This window comes from Malania oleifera, chromosome 2, assembly GCF_029873635.1.
Source record: "Malania oleifera isolate guangnan ecotype guangnan chromosome 2, ASM2987363v1, whole genome shotgun sequence".
NCBI classification, from domain to species: Eukaryota; Viridiplantae; Streptophyta; class Magnoliopsida; order Santalales; family Ximeniaceae; genus Malania; species Malania oleifera.
The window spans coordinates 147,332,607-147,354,834 of record NC_080418.1 but is presented as its reverse complement, the minus strand read 5'-3'; the positions used below and the strand labels follow the sequence as shown (position 1 = coordinate 147,354,834).

The following is a 22,228-nucleotide window of genomic DNA, read 5'->3' as shown; positions in this document are numbered from 1 at the left end:
GGGCATAAATGTTTTGAACCCATTTCCAAAAAGGTTTTTGTTACCATGGATGTTATATTCGCCGTGCCCCGGGGGGGGGGGGGAACCAAAACAAAGATTCAGCCATGTTTCATGATTTTTTCCAAACCGAAGACTCGCAAAATGATCCTTCTCCAACTTTGATTATTCAACCTGAAAACCCAAGCTTTATTATACCAGGAGAAAGTGAGTCGAGTTTTTAGATACTGAAAAGGCTGGTCTTCCTATAGTGCCACCTCATGGTGTTCATGATCCTATAATGACTAACAAAGGAGAAACAGAAAAAAACCCCACAGCGTTGGTACCATTTGACATTGTCTACTCGCGGCAGAGGACAACTCGAAAGAAAGGGTCTTCCAATCCTTTACACTGTCCAGAATCCATAAACCCTCCAAGTAATGTCCTCACTGAGCCTTTACCTCATGTTCAGTCCATTTCATCTTCGAGTTCTGAGTCCTCTAGTTCTGAACTCAAGTCTGGTTCCAATCTTGAGTTCGATGATTTTGAACTTTCCATTGCTGTCTGGAAGGGTGTGAGGTCTTGCACCCAACATCCATTGTCCAATTATGTGTCATATGAAAGTATCTCACCTGTTTTTCATGCTTTTACCTCACAATTGCCTTGTATGAAGATTCCTAATACTGTGTAGAATGCTCTGAAAATTCCTGAGTGGAAGGAGGCTGTCTCCAAGGAGATGAAAGCTCTTGAAAAAGATGGCACATGGGAGTTGCCAAGGGATTCACTCAGACCTATGGCATTGATTACTTCGAGACATTCGCCCCAGTCACAAAGCTAAACTCTGTAAGAGTTCTTTTGTCATTTGCAGCTAATCGTGACTAGCCTCTGTAACAATTGGACGTAAAAAATGCATTTCTTAATGGAGACCTGGAGGAAGAAGTGTACAAGGATGCACCTCGAGGATTTGGTGAAAAGTTTGGCACAAAGGTGTGTAAACTGAAGAAGTCCTTATATGGGTTAAAATAGTCACCAAGAGCCTGGTTTGAGAAATTCACTCAGTTTGTTAAAAGTCATGGGTATACTCAAGGGCAAGGTGATCATACGATGTTTATAAGACATTCATAGGATGGGAAGATAACGATACTGATTGTGTATATATAATTCTCACTGGAGATGACGTACTTGAGATGAACCGATTGAAGACTTCCCTCTCATCAATATTTGAGATTAAGGACTTAGGATCTCTGAGGTATTTCCTTGGAATGGAGGTTGCTCGGTTGAAGAAAGGGGTTGTTGTCTCCTAACGGAAGTATGTCCTTGACCTCCTTAAGGAGATTGGGATGAGCGGTTGTAGGCTAGCAGACAACAGATCCCAATCAGAAACTTGGAGATGACAAGGAAGGTGATCCAGTGAATACAACTCAGTAACAAAAGTTGGTTTGAAAGTTAATTTACTTATCACATACACGGCCCGATATTGCTTTTGCTGTGAGTTTGGTAAGCCAGTTTATGCATTCACCCTACGAGAAACATCTTGAAGCAGTTTATCGGATTCTTAGATACTTGAAAAGTACACCAGGCAGGGATTTATTCTTCCAGAAGACCACACAGCAAAACATAGAGGCATACATAGATGCAGATTGGGCAAGCTCAGTTATTGACAGGAGATCCATGTCAGGATACTATACTTATGTCTGGGGAAATATGGTCACATGGCGAAGCAAGAAACAGAATGTGGTTGTAAGGAGCAGTGCCAATCTAGAATATAGGGCTATGGCTAACGGAGTTTGTGAGATGCTATGGCTGAAGAGAATTCTTGAAGAACTGCGGATGCCGGTGAACATGCCAATGAAATTGTATTGTGACAACAAAGCTGCCATAAGTATTGCTCAAAATCTAGTACAACATGACCGCACAAAGCATGTTGAAATTGATAGACACTTCATAAAAGAGAAGATTGATAGTGGAGTTGTTTGCATCCCTTTTGTTCCTACTACTCAACAAATAGCTGATATCTTCATCAAAGGACTTTTCAGACCTAGTTTTGAGCTCTTTGTAAGCAAGTTGGGCATGATAGATATCTACACTCCAACTTGAGAGAGGGGGGGGGGGGTGGTGTCGGATTTCTAGCGAATAAATCAGGAAATTCTATTTTTTAAAATCTGAAATTACTATTTCAGTTTCTAGTAGTTTCAGTTTCCTATTTTCTAGCCTAGAGATCTACTGATTTGATTTGCTGATTTTGTGGTGATTTGATTTGCTGATTTTGTCGTCTTCCTAATTTGGTGGCCTTCCTCTACTATTTATCTTGTAATCGTGTCTCTTGAAATTCAATAAGAATGGTTATTCTTCTTTTAAAAAATCCTTCAAATACTTTGTCACGTTTGTCAATTACTATTCTAGAATGACTTGGTTGTATTTAATGGAAGATTGTTTTGAGTTGTTTAATATCTTTTATGCCTCTTTTTCTCAAATAAGGACTCAATTTGATATGCCAGTTTGGATACTTTGTAGTGATAATGATAAAGAGTATTTCAGTATTCAATTCATTACCTATATGACATATTCTAACATGATCCATCAACCATCTTGAGCCCACACTCCACAGAAAAATGGAGTTGTGGAGTAGAAAAACAAATATAATCTTGAAGTCACTCGAACACTTTTGTATCAAATGAATGTGCCCAAAGTTTTTTGGAGTGATGCTATGCTCTCCGCTTGGTCTCATAAATAAATTGACATCCTCTATCCTTGGTGGTAAAATCCCATGTTCAATTTCTCCCTAAGTTCCTTTGTTCTCCTTTCCTCTTTGTATATTTGGTTTAATGTCCTTCGTTCATTAGTTAAATCCAAGAAGGGATAAATTGGATCCTCACGCTATCAAATGTATTTTTTTTGGATTATTCATATACTCAAAAAAGATATCGATATTATAGTCCTATTTTACATCGATTCTTTGTCTTTGCTAATGTCACCTTTTTTGAGTCTACCTCGTACTATTTTGATTCCTTGAGTTTTGTTGACCTTGATGAGTGTCCTCCTCTACCTAGCCTTCCCGATTCTAACTTATTTCATTCACCCAGTCTTCTTTCATCCTCATCCAGTTTGAGTCCTTTTTGTTGCTTGAATTGCGCCAATCTGCAAGTGTACGCACAACGACTTAAGGGAGGAGAGCCTTCTCCAACTTTGACTTCTGCTCCTCCAGTTCCCTTGTTAAATGATCCTCTTCCACAAGTGGTTGATTCTCCTATTGCTATTAGAAAAGGTAAATGCACTTGTACGGATGGTACATGATTTATGAAAGAAGTAAAAAATAAGAAGAAACGGTAAAAAATAAAATAATTTTTTTAGTGTAACAGTCCTGTAGCGGTCACGTAATGGCTGTAGTCGCCTTTACATAACAGTTGCGGTCTGTAACGGTCGCTACAACCGTGATTTTTCTTTCCACCGATTTTGCGGTGTGTAATGGTATCAGTAACCCAAAAAACCATTCGTTACGTAACGTAACAGTCGCAACTGTTATTTAAAACCATGCTTGTACCCCACATCCAATCTCTAAAATTTTGTTTCTTATGATTTGTTGCCATTATCATACTATTGTTTTGTTAGTACCTTGTCTTCTATTGTTCTTCCCAAGTCTATTTCTGATGCTCTGTCCCATTTTGGGTGGAGGGATACAATGATAGAAGAGATGCATGCTCTATAGAATAATGATACTTGGGACTTGGTGTCTCTTCCTCCTGATAAGTTTGTGGTTGGTTGTCGTTGGGTGTACATTGTGAAGGTTAATCCAAATGATTCCTTGGCTCGATTGAAGGCCCACCTTGTTGCTAAGGGATATGCTTAGGTGTATGACTTAGACTATTTAGACACATTCTTCCCTGTAGCCAAACTTGCCTTAGTATGTTTGTTCATGTTCTTAGCCACCACCTATTATTGTCCTCTACACCAGTTAGATGTGAAGAATCCTTTCCTAGATAGTGATCTTCAGGAGGAGGTTTATATGAGGCAACCACCAGGGCTTGTTGCTTAGGGGGAGTCAGACTTAATGTGTCAGCTCAAGAAGTCACTATATGGTTTAAAACAGTCTCTAAGGGCATTGTTTGGTCGCTTCATTGCTGTAGTACTTGAGTTTGACCTTCAATGGTGTGTGGTAGATCATTCTGTATTTAATCGTCATACTCCATCCAGAAGGATTCTACTTATTGTGTATGTGGATGATATTGTGATTACTGGTGATGATGAGCAAGGTATTTAGAGCCTAAAGCATTTTCTGCAGACAAAGTGTCAAACAAAGGTGATGACAAAATTCGTGCCATGAAATTAGGGTAGGAAAATTGTATACAAAATTTGATTTAAAATAATGGGTACAATCTCTGTGGATCTTTACAATGAAGAATAAAAAATTCCTCTAATTCGATCTCTTTGAAAGTGAATCTGTTAGTTCGAGGGCTCGAGGTGCGTATTCTTGAATTCAACGATGTGGATCTTTTGGATGACAAATTTAACTATGTCAAAGATGGACTTATATCCAATCTTTGTGGGTGCAAACTTGATCACGAATGATGGATGTTCGAGCAAAGAATGGATTGCACTGATACAATTTGAAATTTGTTGATGTTTTTCGACTATAGAAATCACCGAAAATCAAAGAGTAGATTAACGTATGCCTTCTCTCTCTCAATTCTTCTCCCTTGTCCTTTTTTATTTTTCTAGGATCCCCTTAAGAGATACCACAAAAAGTGTTTATGGGCCAAGACTAAAATTGGATGAGCCCATTAAAATAATTATTCTTAAATTTATTTAATTTTGATAATTAAATTAATTGTAGACATTTATGTATTTTTTAATATCTACAAATGATTAAAATAACTGATCTTAATTAAATTTATTTTATTTTGAATAATTAAATTAAATGTGGACATTTATATATTTTTTAATCCCTACGAAAGAATTTGGGACCATTGAAATACTTCTTCAGTTTAGAAGTATTGAGATTTCGCACCAGAACCGTCTTCTCATAGAGTATGTTTTTGATCTTTTTAGACAAGACTGGATTACTAGGATCCAAACTCATTGATTCACTATGATCCTAATTGTAAGCTAGTGCTAGATATGGGTGATTTGTTGCCCAACTATTAGCTTTGGTGTATTCCCAAGAGGGGAGGGGGGGAGGGGTGAATTGGAATTTTAAAAGTTCTCTCCTAGGTTAGATGAGATAGTCATATAACACAACCTAGGGTCTTTCTAATCATGCACCAATTGCGTAGATAATGATATGCAAAAATTAAATCATGCGCTGCATTCACACTATAACATACACGTGCGATAAATATAAAGTGCGGAAATATAAATAGACATATGATATGTTATCGGGGTTCGGCCAATACTGCCTACGTCCCCGCCTCTAGCTTGCAAGTCCGAGGATTCCACTAATGCTCACTTAACGGGTGGAGCGGCACCGATTACAATTAGGTCAATTAACGGGGCTGACCTCAACCAACACGCCTTACCAGGATGGCGCACCTAGCTTTCCTAACTGAGTCTAAGCCAGTCCTGGACTATTCAACAGGGCTAGTCTCCCTCTTCAGGCCTGCGCCTAGAATACAACCAATGATAAAAAAAATTTACGTACAAATAGATGCTTCTTGCACAAGCAGATATGTACCGATTAAGTACAAATTAATCAATGCACATCAATATGTATGAACTATAAGCTCTGTGCAATGTGTTCAACGACACTCTTAACACATGTCAATGTACAATAACCACAAAGAGTGTACAATTAATCTATCTTTAAAACCAAGTGTCAATATTGATCAATCATAGCAAGGGTTTCAAAGATTTGCAACAAGAGTGTTCAAAATATCTCACAAATGATTTTCTTAAAAATATAGCTCAGGAGATATTTGAAAAATTTGCTTCAGAAAAATATATTTGCACAATCAAAAACACAAGCCAAGTGAGTTTTGCAATGGTGGTGCAAAGACCCACTAGCTACAAGGTTTTCCCACACAAAGAATATTAGTTAAACTGGGGGAAAAACCTTAGCTAAAACTCTCCAATAAAATCAACAATCAATATATATTCAATGATAGTTTTAAGCAAGAGTAGTTGATCAAGATCACACCCTAACACTCTTTGGAAACAAGGTTTGTCAAGGGAATCACAAAGAAAGAGTGTATTTGGTTTGGTATATGAAATATGAGCACTCAAATTTTCAAAGGATTTTAAAGAAAATTTAGGTGCTAATCATGTGTTAATTTTGAAAATGAGCTTATATATATAGGCATAGGCAAAATTATGACTGTTGGGGACTCAACGGGTATAAATAGATTTGTTTTAAAACCAATTAAGAAAATTAACCCAGTTTACCTCATTTAAAAATTAGTAAAAAATATTTTAACCCGAGAGGTTCGGGTGGCTGAACTTTGGTTTGGTCACCCGAACAGGGACAATCAAAAAAGCCTTTAAATCAGTTCGGCAGCCCGAGTTTCTGTTCGGTGGCCCGAATCAAAGTCAGAAACATTTCTTCGGATTTTCGGGTGCTCGGTCATAGATTTGGTAGACCGAACTCATGTGTTCGGTCGCCCGAGGCTTAATTTGAACTAAATCTCTCGGTAGCTCGAGTTGGTGAGAGGTCCTTTTCAGGTGGTTCGGGGGCGCACGTGGAAGGTGTGCACAAAAATGTTCGGTCGTCTGAGAGCCTAAGTCAACTGTTGACTTCTCAACAGTTCGGGCGCCCGAGGAGTTTTGAACTCCCGGGCTTCGGTCGCCCCGAGCTCTCACATATATTCAATTAAGTCCAATTTTCGCTTCAATTAATTCCCTTGATGTTATAAGTGATATTGGGGATTTTCTTACGTGCAAGTGCTGGGACCTAGGGTCTTTCTAAGGCCTTTTTAAGTACGCCAAAAAACCTGGCATTGGTCGACCGTAGGTCGACCAAAGGGTGATCCCTAAGGTCAGACTACGGTTTTGAGCTTTAGTTCCTACATGCATGCCATGCATTAATTATTACAGACCGTTCCTATATTACTATTACGGACCCAAATTACACAAAATATAAATTACAATGAGTCTTCAGGTCTTTAGTCTTCAAGTCTTCTCATGTGCTAGCATATGATCTGATAATATAAACCTGCACACAAACTTGACGGACATTAAATACCAAGGTATTTGTCATGATCAAAACGGGATGTGACCAATAGGGTCAACACCAACCCAGGACGATATCAGAGATTTGGTTGAAAGATGAATTATCTCACGGTCACTTGGCTAGATATTTCTTTCACAACAAGTGTTTGTGAGTTAGTTTCTTGATTTTACGAGAACAAGTCGCTAGGATGCGGTAATTCGCATCTTGAAATATCTCAAAGGTGCACTTGGAAGAGGCCTCTTATATGAGGATTGAGGTCACACTTATATTCAGGGATATATTGATGCAGACTGGTTTGGGTTACCTTCCAATAGAAGATCCTCAACCGAGTACTATATCCTTGTTGGTGGAAATTTTGTTTCTTGGAGGAGTAAGAAACAAACTTTGGTGGCCAGGTCAAGTGCTGAGTTAGAGTATAGGGCCATGGTTCAAACTACATGTGAACTTGTTTGCTAAAGAGCATGTTGGAAGAATTGGGTTTTCCACATTCTCAGTCTATGGAGCTGATGTATGATAATCAAGCTACCATTCATATTGCCTCCAACCCGGTCTTCCATAAGCGGACAAAACACATTGAAGTTGATTGCCACTTTGTTCAGGAGAAACTTGTGCAAAAGCTTATTACGACCGCTCATGTGATGTCTGATTTGCAGCTTTCTAATTGATATGCTAAATCCTTGGGTGGTGCTCATGTTAAATTCATTTGTAACAAGTTAGGAGCATATGATATATATGCTCCAACTTGTGGGGGTGTGTTGATGGTTATCTTAGTCCTTTAGCATTGTTAGTGTGTGAGTGTTATGTTAACAAGTGAGAGTTAGTAAGGGCATTATGGTCATTGGAATGTGTTTTGACATATATTATAAATAGAGGGAGAGACATATCATTGTGATTAGGTCTTCCATTTTACCCAATTATTTAACAATTTTTATTAATAATGAGGCAGACTCGGAGCTGTACATAGACTCAAGGAAACTGCAGCCAATATATATATATATATATATTCTCTCTTTTTTTTCTCTTCTCCTCCTCTTCGCTTCTTCTCTTCTTCTCTTCTTCTCTTTTTTTCTCCTGCATCTCTAACTTTACAACATGGTATTAGAGCATTGGTCTCCTTCAAATCTGATTTCTATGATTTGGTTTTGATACTCTGCTTCTTCTTTTTTATCTTATCCTCATCCATTTAGTCATCAAATCTAGTTTTCTGATTGGTTTGAGAGTTGTTTAAGGACATCCTTCCTCTTCACTAGGTTTTGCAATATCCTTGGTAGGAAGCTGTGTGTTTTCATGGTGATCTACTGATGTGAAGTCTGTTAGACTCTGTTTCTACTATGCTGTTGCTGCTGTTTCTCTGTTCCACAGGCTGCTATCAGTTGCACTACGTTTGCTGATGATGCTGTTTTGATGCCGTTCTCTCTCCCTTCATTTTCAGTTGCTGCTAGCCATAATGCCTGGAGTTGCGGCTAAGTTGTCTATTAAATGCCTGCAATACTTTATTGTAGTTTGTGCTATTCTTGGTGGTTAAGTAATTCTTTCTAGGATATTGTAAGCTCAGTTATGTAGCCATAGATGTCTCTTGAAGTTCAGAAATTTGGAAGGTCTGCCGTGTTGCAAGTTCTAGTTTTTTGAAGTCCTGAGAGTGCTGTTTTTGGCCAGTGTGTGCTCCCTGATTTCTTCTCAAGCTCTTTCTTGTGACAATTCAGCCATGGATATTGCCTCTAACAGAGGTTGGGGAAGTTTTGGAGGACAAGGATGAGATTTGGATTGTTGTCGTGGCAGCAGTTGTGTATTAGGATGAGGAGCTTGTTGTGGCAATTCTCGCATTTGCACACATCGTGGCAAGGAAAATCATGCTGTTGATTGTTGTTGGGATCTCCTTGGGAAGCCAACTTGGGCCAATATATCTCTTGCGAAGGGCAATCCTACTATTGACACTTAAAATGCTTGTAGCGACTCCACTGGAGAGTTGAGTACATCACCCACTGTATCAAGAGGAGTTTAACAATCCTTTTTGCATGGTTTAAGAACTCCAAACTCGGCCTTTTACATCTACTGCTACTGTGGCCTATTTAGGTACAATCAAACCTCTTGCATTTTCATCCTCTTCACCTTGGGTTGTAGACTCTAGTGCCTCTTCCTATATCACAGGTAGTCCTAATTTGTTTGAGTCCTTTGTTTCCCATTAATTTACACTCTTAAGGTTACTTTTGCTAATGGTTTGGTTACATCGGTTTCTAGTTCTAGCAATATTCTTTCAATTCCTTCTATTCCTCTTTCATGTGTGTTGTATGTTCATAAATTTCCCATGAACTTGCTATCAGTTAGTTAATTAACGAAGTCTCATAAGTATTATGTGATATTCTTTCTGTTCCATTGTGTTATTCAGGATCTCTCGACGAAGAAGAGGATTAGTGGAGGGCTTAAGACAGATGAGTTGTACTATTTCAAATGTGGTCAAGGTGAGTCCAATTATTGTCATTTAGCTTCCGTAATTTTTATTCATGGTGTTTCTCTTTATTAATGTAATGCTCATTTGGGTCATCCATCCCTTCAAAACTACAAGTAGTTTTTCCTATGTTTAAGTCAGTTTCTTGTTTTGAGCGTTTTGCATGTTAGATTGGTTAAACATATTAGGAGATTTTTTTTTTTTTTGTCTAGAGTTGAATCTCGTAGTAAATCATTGTTTTTTCTTATTTATTAAAATATTTAGGGTCCCTTTAGAGTCAAGAATTTGACTTGTTATCAATATTTCGTGTCCTTTGTAGGTGATTTTTCGTGTATGACCTAGATCTATTTGTTATAGGATAAGTTTGAATTTTTTAATGTATTTACTCAATTCTTCTAGGATATAAAAACTCAATTTGGCATTGGCATTCAAAATTCTCAATTTGATATTGCACTTGAATTTGTTCAAAATGAGCTTCAATCTTTTTGCTTGGCCAAAGGGATTATTCATCGAACATTATGTATCAGCAGAGTGGAGTAGCTAAATGAAAAAAATAGACATTTACTTGACATAGCATGGTGTTTGCTCCTTCACATGCATGTTCGTAAAACCTTTTGGACCGATGCTCTTCTTATAGCTTGTTTTTTGCTCAATAAGATGCGCTCAAGTGTTCTAGAGGGACAAATTCCCATCTCCACCATGTACCCAGAAACATCCATGTTCTTTACTGTGCCTTGTGTCTTTGGGTACACATGTTTTGTTCATGTTCCTCATACTGGTATGGATAAATTCTCTCCGCAAGCGGTTAAATGTGTCTTGTTGGGTACTCGAGAATTCTCTTCTCTAGTGTTAGGTTCTCTTTGGATGAATCTATTTTGATTCCATCAACGATTTATGGTCCTCCCTTTTGTGTTGATCCTCCTATTCCTACCCTTTATCCCCCTTGAGAAATCTTCTATTGCTTTTCCAATTCCATCAATTTAGAACAATTGAAGGTTTATGGATCATGGAAAGCAAGCATAGACATCACTACCTTCGCTGGAAAAGTACTCAAACATATGCTTAGTAGTCCTTAGTTGCTTATTTTATTGCTCATTATGTTTCATTTCTTCTCCTTCGTAGTCCTGTGTTTTTTTGCCTTGTCTATTTCCTTTGTTTCTATCCCTTTCTTGCATGTTGAACCACTTGCTAACCCTTGGTGGAAGCTTGTAATGGATGTAGAAATGGATGCCTTGACCACTTGAGTACTCACCTATAATAATAACTTTAAATAGAGGATTTGAGAGCTTCATCAAGGTGTCTATGTGGCATTGAATGGTGTGAGATTTTTTTGATTTGTTTTTTGTGTTTTGGCCCATTCTTTTTATTTTATTTTATTTTATTTTAATTCTTTTCATCTATTTCCTTCATGCGGAGAAGGAGATGTACCTCTTTCTCTCCCTAATTCATCTACGACGCTCCACTCCCCTTGTCAAAGTTAGTGTTTTACGTTGTTACTCTAGTAATGATGGAATGCCTTCTTCCATTACTGTTTTAGTTTTCTCTCTTTTTTTTCCACACCATTTGTTCCACTTCCCCAAAATCTGTGATCTTTTAAATTTTTGATGATTCCGTCCAAGGCTTCATCTCTCTCTTGCACTCTCTGTTCTAGATCTCATTTGTGAATATTGTGGTTGAGGTCGTTGACAACTTGTTGCCAGTTGCCAAAGACGACACTAAGAGTAGACTGAGCAGCAGGTTGAAGTGCTAGTTTGCTGTGAAGCTTGGCGACTAGGAAGGTTAGAAGGATTTCCTCTAGGTTCTAGGAGGAGATCCTTTGTGGTGAATAAACAGAGGAGGAGAAGAAGGATTTGCCAATTTGGTGTTGATCAGAGAAGAAGATTGGGGGCTCCTTCGGGTTATTCTTTTCAGTCCCCCACCCCCTTCCCCTACTTCAATTATTACCATTTTGCCATTGCTCTTAGTTTCTATTTTTTATATTTTTTTTTATTATTTTTTATTTATTTTGTATCATACTTTATAATTAAGTGAAAGATTAAATGATTCTATCATTCCATCTAAAGAATTAAAAGTTTCAAATTTTTCTTCCCCTCTACTTTGGTATGAAAAATTTGTGGTTTTGGTTTTAGTTTCTTTACATGTTTAAACTACTTCTCGAAATATTGAAGGTTGCTTCATTTTTTTAAATATCATCATCCAAAATTATAGCCATGGTGTGAGCTATTTAAAAGGTTATATTATATGAACTAGACTCTGTTCATACAATTAGGGGCCATTTGGTATCATTGTCAAAAATTAGAGAAATAAAAACCAAAAACAAAAACCAAATTCTAGAAAAAAAAATTTAAAACCAGAGACCAACAACCTATTTGGTTAACATTTATAAAACTAATACGAATTAAAAACTTAATTAAAAAATGCTTATTTTCATCTTTAAATCAAACAATATTATAAAAATTTGATTAAAATAATAAAATTACAAATAATGTACATTAAAAAAATTACTATAATAAAAATAAAATTTATTATAATTATTTTACTTAACTGTTTTACTTTAAAATTTTATTTTACCATAAAAAAATTATTGGTCATGACAATTGAAAATAGTGAAAGTATTTTGTAAGTGGCTTTATTATTATTTTTTTGAAATTTATGTATATTTTTATTTTAATTATATTTAAATTCATATGACCATAATTTTGATTTTAATTTAAAAGCGTATAAAATGAATAATTTAATTCAAAAAAACTATTTCTAGATATTAAAATTTTTGGCAACAGGTTGTGAAAACAACTTAAAACCATAAAATCTGGTTTTTGGTTTCTTGGCAAACGGCTGAAAATTGGCAACAAAAACAAAAAAATTGACAACATAAATAAATACGTTTTATAATCTGTTTCTTCACAGTGAAGAAACAGGAATAGAAAACAGAAAACATGATACTAGTCCCTTAATTTGTTAGCAGCTGCTTTTTTTATCATGTTAAATTCAGCAAATGATTTTTATATTTTCTTGATTAACACCCTTTTTTCTTTTGTTATGTGGTACTCATAAATAGATAGTTTTGACAATATTTTCATCTTCTTCATATATTCTTTTCATTAATTTTGTTCACTATAAATATGTTCTTTTACACAATGTATGGTTATATTAGCATATGAACAGAATGTAATAATTAATATATTAAAGTGTTCAAAAGGTGAGAGCAAATTAAAAATTCCTAGAATCCAAATTTATAACTATTTGTTTTCTTTTTCTTTTCTTTACAAATATTCTAGCTTGATTGGAGAAGAACTCAACGCTCCATCCATTTACACATTCACAAAATTGAGAAATTGTTCAAACCATAGTACATGATATCCCAATGAGGTTATTAAATCAAGGTTAAAAATATTAAGGCAATTCACTTTGAAACATTATAGTGTTCCATGAAATAACTTTTTAAATAGCAATACTTTTGTCTTTTTTAACATTTAGTATCTATCATTTTAAAAATGTGAAAATAATACATTATATTTTAAAACACCTTACTGTAATGAGCTTTATTTCACATATGCATTTTATGCATGCTTTGTTTTAAATGTTTAGAATATGCTCGGCGTCTTTTCTTGCATTGTAATTTTGCATGGAAGGTTTGCAACAAGTTATTCAACCATTTTGGATAAAGTTGGGTTTGTCCAGGACAGTGGGAGGAGTTTTTGGAAATATCTTTTTTTGGGTTTGGTAGGAAGTAGGAAGGAAAAGCGCTATGGATTAGTGCTTTATTTGCAATATTTTGTGGTTTGTAGAAGGAATGAAACTTGCGTATATTTTTAGGGAAGAAATTAGCATTTTTGTTCTATGAATTAGTGTTTTGTTTGCAATATTTTGGGGTTCGTGGAAGGAGTTTTTGGCAATATCTTTTGTTGGGTTTGGTAGGAAGTAGGAAGGAAAAGTGCTATGGATTAGTGCTTTATTTGCAATATTTGGGGTTTGTGGAAGGAACGAAACTCTCGTATATTTTCAGGGAAGAAATCAACATTTTCATTGGTGTGGGAGTAGATTTATTTTCTGGTTTATCTGTGGTGTGTAGGTAATGTTAATTTCAAGGGAATATGCTTTTCAGATATTTAGAGGGATTGGCATGCTCTGTTGACCTCTTCTTAGGTTGTGCTGATCTCTTTGGGCTGTTTTTTACATTTTTCGGTTTTCTTCTTCTGTTTTTCCTGAGGTTTCCCTGACCTTGTTACGGAGATGTCTCCTCTTGATTGTACATTCTTATTCTATCTAATAGATTTCTTTTGCTAAAAAAAATATTGATGCAGATGTCTAGGAAGACAACAAAGATTCCAATTGCTTTTTCAAAGTAATATTTATTATTTTATATTCAAAATTAAATTTTAAGCATTAATATCATTAATAAGTCATTTTTGTAATTACAAATGTGATTTATGGTCACTTAGATAAGCCTATTTACCCTTACAATATGCCCTTAAGGAAAATGAACAAACATAATTTGATATTTCTCAATGAAGTGTTACAATTAGGAAAATAAGGATAAAGATTTTGTTTGCAAAATTATGACATTAACTGTTTAAGTTTTTGTTTTGATTAATACTAAAATTTTCTATTTTTCATATTAAATATTTTATTCAGGATATGCTCTATTCGGAAAACAATGCTATCCAAGATTAAAATTGGTGTTAAATTTTTTTAATTTTATTGTATATGATAAAATTAAAAATTATGTATAATATGCGTAGCACATCGTGCAGGTTATAATCTAGTATGTGTTGTTATTTTGAGGCCGTCTCTTTTGTTAATTGCCTTAATTCTGTTAATTTGTTGATCTCATTGGGAGTTAATTTTGACGGGCACTATACCAATTGGATGTAAAGAATGCCTTCTTATGTGGATATTTGCAGGAAGAGGCATGCAAGGATAACCTTCTGGGTATGTTGCTTAGGAGGAGGTTGGGAAAGTATGTAGGTTGCATAAGGCCATTTTTATGGGTCTTAAGTAGTCTCCCCGAGCCTGGTTTAATAAATTTAGTGTTATAGTCTTTGCGTTTGACTTTATTTATTACTATGATAATTCGATTTTAGTTTGCAAAAATGAGATGTGTGCTATTTTTGGTAATTTATGTTGATGATATCATCATCATTGGCAGTGACTAGTGCGAGATTGCAGATGTTAAACTGTGGCTTCAAGCAAAATTTCAAATCAAGGACTTGAGTATTATGCGATACTTTCTTGGTATTGAGATTGTATGGTGTAGGAAAGGTTTGAATCTAAGTAAAAATATACATTGGACTTGCTAAGTGAGACTGGTCTGGAGCTAAATCAATTGATACTCCTTTTGAGTCCTAATGTGAAGTGGTCTAGGGATGTTGGACCGGAGATTGAAGATAAACATTGATATAGTCTTGTTTGGCTGGTTGATCTACTTGATTCAGTAGATCTGATATCTTTTGTAAGTGGTAAGTTGGTTTGTGGAAAATCCCAAACAACTACATTGGGATGCTCTTTACAGAATTTCGCAATATCTCAAAGGCTTACCTGGCATAGGTTTGGATATAAATGCAATAGAAAATTGTGAGATTGTGGGGATACTCTGACGCAGATTGGTCTGGATCTGTTGATGATTTAAGGTTTGCTATTGGATATTGTAAATTTGTGGAGGTAAACTTGTTACCTGGTGCGGCAAGAAACTAATTACTGTAACAAGACTTAGTGCTGAAGCAACATATTGAACTATGGCTCGTACTCCCCTTGTGAAATCTATGCATTGGTTAGGAGATGTTTTTATGAAGCCTTTATTTAAGCTTGCCTTGTCTAGTAATTACAAAGTTTGGGTTAGGTGATATTTATACACATCTAGCTTGAGGAGTGTCAGAAGAGAATGTTATTTTAGTAATTAGGTTGTGTTAATGGGGGTATTTTTGTCTTTAAGACTTTATTATTTTTAATAATATAAGAGGGAAGAGCTGGTGCTGTATGTGGACTCTGGGAAACTGCCGCCCTGTTTTCATATTTTCCTCTTTTTCTCTTCTTCTTTCCTCCATCTCTAACTTTACAACAGGCTCCATTTGGATCAATAATTTGTTTGGGGAAAGAAAGAAAAGAAAAATAAGAAATAAATTCATTTTCCATTTTATTTTCTATTTATATCAAATACTATTAAAAACAAAAAATTGTTTTTACATAGTTAAAAATTAAGAAAAATTAATGTTAATAATGTTTGAGTCAAATTTTTGTTCCTTAGTTTGGTATTTGTTTTTATTTCTCACTCTTCTTAATAACAAAATATATATAAAAACAAAATAATTTTCTTCATATTTTCCTTCATATTTTTCTAATTGTTTCCAAGTTCGAAGCTAGATCTTAAGGTTTTAAAGTAAGATTAAGATAATGAAGGGACATTCTGGAGTGTCACCTATTATGAAAGATTCTTGCTTCTTACATTGAAGCTATTACAACTTATCTAGGGGTGGCAAAACGGGTCGAAACCTGACGGCGACTCATTACCCGTCCGTTTAAATCAGGTTTGGGTTTAATACAAGCTAATCCGTTTTAAAATGGATTAAACCGGACTTGACATGTTTATTAAACGGGTTAGTGGGTTCGGGTCGGGTCACCAGGTAGGTGACTTGGGTGACCCGTTTATATATGCACAGTGAAACATTGAAACATTTGAAAGTTGAAACCTAAAGAAAATGGTCTAAATGAAAGTCAACTTGGTGGTTGGGGTAGCCAGAAGTCTGGATGGAGCCAACTAGCCTCGTGGGATAAAGATGCTGGTGGGAGTAATGCCAAAGGGGGTGGTTGGAACAAAGGGACTGCTGTGAATAATGAAGCGGGAGGGGGCAAGGATACTGAAAATAAATGGAAACCATTAAATACATGTGGCGGAGGGTCTAGCTGGAGCCATTCAGCTGCTGGTGAAAACACTGGTTGGACATCGGGAACTAGTACATCTAAAGGAAGCAGTGGGGGGAACGACAAAGCTGGAGGTTGGAATTCAGGATCAGGGTGGAAGCAGTCGAAAGCAACAGCGGAGCAGTCAATCGAGGAGAGGGGGGAGGGGGGGGGGGAGCAGCGGAGGAGCCGATTGAGGGGGAGTGGAGGAGCCGAGAGAGGCTTTCGGGGGATGGGAAGGGAGCGGAGCAGCCGAAAGAGGAGGTTTCGGTGGGGGCCGCTGAGAGGGAAAGGGAGATTTCCGGTTGGGGGAGACTTGGAGAGTGGAGAACGGGAAGAGTCAAGAGAGTGAGTGAGAAATTTTATTTTTTTATTTAGATATTAATAAATAAAATGGAGTGTTTTTTGTTTTTAAAAAAATGTCATTTTATGTGAAATGTTTAAAATTTTTTAAAATAAATAAATTATATTTTTTAAATGGGTGATCCGTTTATTAAACGGACGGGTTTGGGTTTACATAGTATCACTAGTTAATAAATGGGTCAATCCGAACCCATACCTGTTAAATCCCAACCCGTTTATGACCTGCCTGAACTTGGCTCGTTAATCTGTTTTTTCATCCCTAGGCTTATCTGATTTTGTTGGGGATTGATGAGAGAGCATATTAAAATGCTGGTAAAAGAAATTAAATGCGATGGCCTCAATTTTTTAGATTTTTTAATAAGGGGCACATTTCCACATGTAACAAAATAATTTTCACACCGGGGGGGGGGGGGGGGGGGGGGGGAATGCCTACAATATAGTCCCTTGATCCAAATAAGAACATGGTGTTTCTGTGAGTTAGTCTTATTTAAGAATTGCCTACTGCATATAACTCAAATGTGTCCCCAATTTTAATCTCTCTTCTTTAAGTCTTCTCTGAACCAGGTGGGAAAGGCAAAGCTAGCAAGCGATTGAATAACATCCCATCACCAGCTTTGTTCCTCATTTGGAAAGGTGAGTCTCTGCAATATTGTACTTGTGTAATGTTATTGCTAGAAGGCTAAGCCTTTATTGATTGCAGGAGGGAAATGTCCTTGTTATATGGGATATCCATCCTATCAAATTTTGGTTACAAATTAAGGGTGAAATAAATTAATCGCGAAATACTGTTTCAACTTATTATTATTTTATTCTGCTTTGATAGGTGAGTTTAACACTCGTTTGAATTTTTGTTAGAAATTAAGGATGGATACAATATTGATTTTACAAATCTATTTTGAGTATATTATTAGTTTAGAAATGAGACTAATTTTTGCAAGTACAATATTGCAGAATTCATCTTTCTCTGCCCCTCCTATATTCGATGAGGTTGAGCATATTCAGAGGTTCTTCTATATATATATATATATTAATAATGTTTCAATTATATGTGCTTTTGAACATACAGGTACACGTGGAGGACTATGGCTGAGACACGCATTTTTTTTTTTTTTTTCGATCATAAGGGTAAAATATATTGATCAAAATGAGCATTTACAAAGTACATTGGGCATACCCAGGCATCAGGGGGGACAAACAAGTCCCATCAAGTTTGCAAAGTAAACAGTCAACAGTTGAAGATACATATAACCTGGGCATACCTAGGGGCCAATGGCCATCCAAAATATCAGATTACAAAGACAACACTCCAAGCCTTACATGAGCTTAGACTCCAAGATCAAATCATGATCAGTTAATAGAGTATAGGCCAAATCTATCAAAAACCACTCTATAAATGTGCTTCAGGATAATCACAATCAGCTCCTCCGAGGATATAATCTTACCGTTGAACCTTCTTCTGTTCCTAGCGTGCCACAGGAATTATACTGTAGTAGCAAGACCCAATCTCTTCCCCATAGCTTGAATCCCAGTACCTTTGACCTCCTTATGGAGCCACTTAACCGCAGCCTTTAAGGACGACATTGCTCTGTATAATCCCAGCCATTCTCTAATGCAATCCCAGACCAAAGAGGAGAATTTGCACTTGAAAAATATATGGTCAATAGACTCAGTTTCTTCCCTACAGAACACAGTTTAAGTTTCCATCCATACCAATCAGCTTATCACAGGTAAGTAGCTTTCCTTTAATTCCCAACCAAAGAATAAAAGCATGTTTTGGAGTACATCCACTTTTCCACACCACTTTGGACCAAGGGACATTATTACCTTTAGTTCTCCAAAAATTATAGCATATAGAAGAACTGGACTGGTCCAATTCCCACCCTTCTAACAGTTTTTTAACATCTTCTGTTTGGTTACCACAACTCTACAGAAGTTGATCCTTTATATCCATTAACTTCTTAAAAAGTGGGGAGTCATCATGTTTTGCAGCAGCTCCCCAGAGACTAGTGCCTTTTAAATAAATTTGGTCAACCCATTTCGACCACAAAGAATCCTTTTTGGTGTGGATATTCCACAATGCTTTCATAAGGAGAGTTTTATTCTAGGCCTTAAGGTCCATTACCCCCAGGCCTCCCTCTGATTTTGGGAGACATACTTCCTTCCAGGCAACCAAAGGTTTCTCCTTCCTCCCCAGAGAAAAGCCCTACACAATTTTACCACATGATCCAGCACATTATTTGGAATTGGAAAGATTGAGAGCCGGAAACATTTTACACCCTGGATGACAGAGCTAATTAACTCTAGCTTCCCTGCATATGACAAAGTGAACCCAAGCCATCCTTTAAACAGATCTCCAATTCTATTAACCAAAGGAGAGTAATGGCTTGAATTTAGTCTAGAAGTAGCAAGTGGGATCCCAAGATATCGAAAAGGGAAGGCCCCAACATTAAAACCAGTCATCGTTTGATGCCCTCCAATTCGTACTCCTTAACTCCAGCATGAAATAAATTAGATTTATGACAGTTTGCAGACAATCCAGAGCATTCAATGAAGCTTCTTAAACAGCCCATAAGATTCTTTACAGAAGCATAATCCCCTCTTGAGAAGAGAACCAAGTCATCAGCAAAGGTCAGGTGCGTGATTTTTAACATTTCACATCTGGGATGGAACTTAAACTCTAGGTTATTCTCCAAGGTCTTCAGCATCCTTGATAGATACTCAAAGCAGATCACAAATAAAAGGGGTGAGAGGGGGTCCCTTTGTCGAAGACCCTTCCTTCCTTTAAAGAATCCATGTGAGCTTCCATTTAAAGAAATTGAGTAAGAAGTAGTAGTAACACACTCCATGATCCAGTTGAACATGGTAGTTGGGAAACTCAAATGAGTCAACATGTCTTTAAGAAACCTCCATGAAATTGAGTATAAGCTTTCTTTAGATCTATCTTCAACATGCACCTTAGGGACACTCTTTTCCTAGAATATTTCCTTACTAGCTCCTGAACAATATATATATTTTCCACCATACTCCTTTGTTCAACAAAGGCAGACTGAGCTGGGTTGATGATTCCTTCAAGGCCAGGTTTGATTCTTGCAGCAATGATTTTAGCTATAACTTTGTAGAACACATTGCAGTAAGAAATTGGCCTATAATCACCCACTGATGTAGCATGATTGGATTTTGGGATCAAGGCAATTACTGTATGATTAACCTGTTTTAACAGCTTCCTAGAGTCAAAGAATTCTTTCACTGCAAGAGTGAAGTCTTTCCCCACTGTAGTCCACGACATTTTAAAGAAGCAGGCAGAAAACCCATCAGGGCCTGGGGACTTACCATCTCTAATGCTGAACAAGGCTTTCTTAGTCTCCTCAACTGAAATATGAGCCAACATATTGTCATGTTGGGAGTCCTTTAGCAAAGGTTCCATTTCAATAATCTGTCTGTCAATCTCCCCCTTCCCTTCCCAACAGTTGGTTATAGAAAGCCAGGAATTCCTTAACCACCTGATCCTGAGATCTAGCCTGTTCCCCATTGACTTTGATTACAGCAGTGATATGATTCCTGCTAATACGCCTCCTCTTCAGGTCTTGAAAAAAGGAAGTACATCTATCACTCTCCTTAAGGTATCTACATTTCGCAGCTTGAGCAAGAAACATTCTTTTAGCTTCAGCAAGTCTTGAAGCCTCACTTCTCTTTACACTCAGCTCTAGCAAGTCTTGAAGCCTCCAGTACATCATTGTTAGCTTTCTCAGCTCTAGCTGAGATGTGGGAAAAGTGGACAGCATTTAAAGACTTTAAAGGTCTCTTCAAAGACTGTAATTTTCACACTAGTCTGAATTGGTTACAGCCTTGTATATGATCAATCCATCCCTGCTTAATCACTTCCTGAAAGTTGTGATGAAGAGTCCACATATTAAAAAATTTGAAAGATCTCTTACCCAGCTCAATCTCCTCAAACAGATCCACATGGCAGATCGAGCGGTCTGACAGAATTCCAGGGAATTGGAAATTTACATTGGCTCTCAAGCCATCCAAGTGTCATCTCTGGTTAACAACCACTCTATCCAGTTTACTCCACACCTTGCCATTTGTCCACGTAAGGAAACACTAGAGGACCTCAAATCTGATAACCTTGAATTAAAGAAGCATTCACCAATATCTATAGTTTCATAATCTGTAGCAGGAATGCGATTTTCCTTTTCAGCAGTTGACAAAACACAGTTGAAATCTCCCAAGAGCAGCCAGGGGCAGGGAGATTACTAAACTGGTAAATGCTATGCCACAGAGATCTTCTAGCCATTATTGTATTGAATCAATAGACAAAGCTCACATTGAACTTGTTAGTAGTTACTAAACAATGAATAGAGCAGTGCAATACCTGGGGATTCATGTCAATAATCTGAAGATGGACTTTCTGAGGGTTCCACATCACTAAGATTCTCCCATCCTTGTGAAGTTCAAAATTATTAACCTGCTTCCAAGCTTTAAATTTTTCCTCATCATTTCTTCCATATTAATTGTAGTTAACTTTGTCTCTAAAATGCCAATGACATCCAGCTTATTCTTCCTAATGAGGTTAGAAATCCTATTTTGTTTCAGGGGTTTATTCAGACCCCTGATGTTCTAGCTTGCAATCTTCACCAGGCTTTAGAAGGGGGTCTCAACCCCTTTCCAAAAGCAATTGGATTGAATTGCGCCCCTTTCCCTTTCTTTTTCCTCTTAGCATGCTGAAATTCTTCTATCTTTTCTTTTCCTTTGGCTTTTTGATTCAGCTGCTGCCCAATGGTGATCAAGTCATTTACTCTTTCATTTCTTTCTTCTCTCCTAGCTACTACTGAACCAGTATCTTTGCCTTGCCCTGTGAGATTATCATTCTCCTTCTCAGTAGTAGCATCACCCTGCATCTGGGAAGATGAGACCTTGCTTCCATCCTCAAAAATAGAGGTACCCTCATTATTCAGCTCAACATCCTCTGAAGGGTCTGCATTATCATAACCAGAGGTACCAGCATCCGCATTTCTTAGTATTAGACTTTGGTGATGTTTTCGGTATGACAACTTTAGTAGGGATGATATTGTTTTAGACTCTGTGGTATTATTGTCAAAAATTATGAAAATAAAAATTAAAATAAAAATTAAAATGTGAAAATAGAAAGTAAAAATCGAAAACCAATTAGATTGGTTAGTATTTTTAAAGTCAAAACAAATTAAAAACTTGATTAAAGAGTGCTTGTTTTTGTCCTTGAAATAAATAGCACAAAATTAAATAACTCTACTGGTGATGCACTTAATGTCTTAATTTTTTCCCATACAATCGATCCTCAGTTTGGGTAAAGGAGGGTTGCGTTAAGTAGCTAACGGTGAGCGTAAAATTTATCAGATCACTATGAT

General features: G+C 36.7%; 1 protein-coding gene across 10 annotated transcripts in view; it reads left to right on the top strand.

Moving 5' to 3' along the window:
• The window catches only part of LOC131149646 (uncharacterized), a 30,588-nt gene extending 12,828 nt beyond the window's left edge, over positions 1-17,760 (top strand). For 4 of the 10 annotated variants that reach the window (XR_009135272.1, XR_009135274.1, XR_009135271.1 and 1 more), the window contains 2 exons: positions 9,522-9,594; positions 17,406-17,760. The gene's annotated coding sequence lies outside the window, so the exon portion shown is untranslated. Of the gene's footprint in view, positions 1-9,521; positions 9,595-17,390 lie in introns of all 10 variants that reach the window. The other 6 variants (XR_009135273.1, XR_009135268.1, XR_009135270.1 and 3 more) reach the window with 3 other exon arrangements.
• Positions 17,761-22,228: the final 4,468 nt, after the last annotated feature.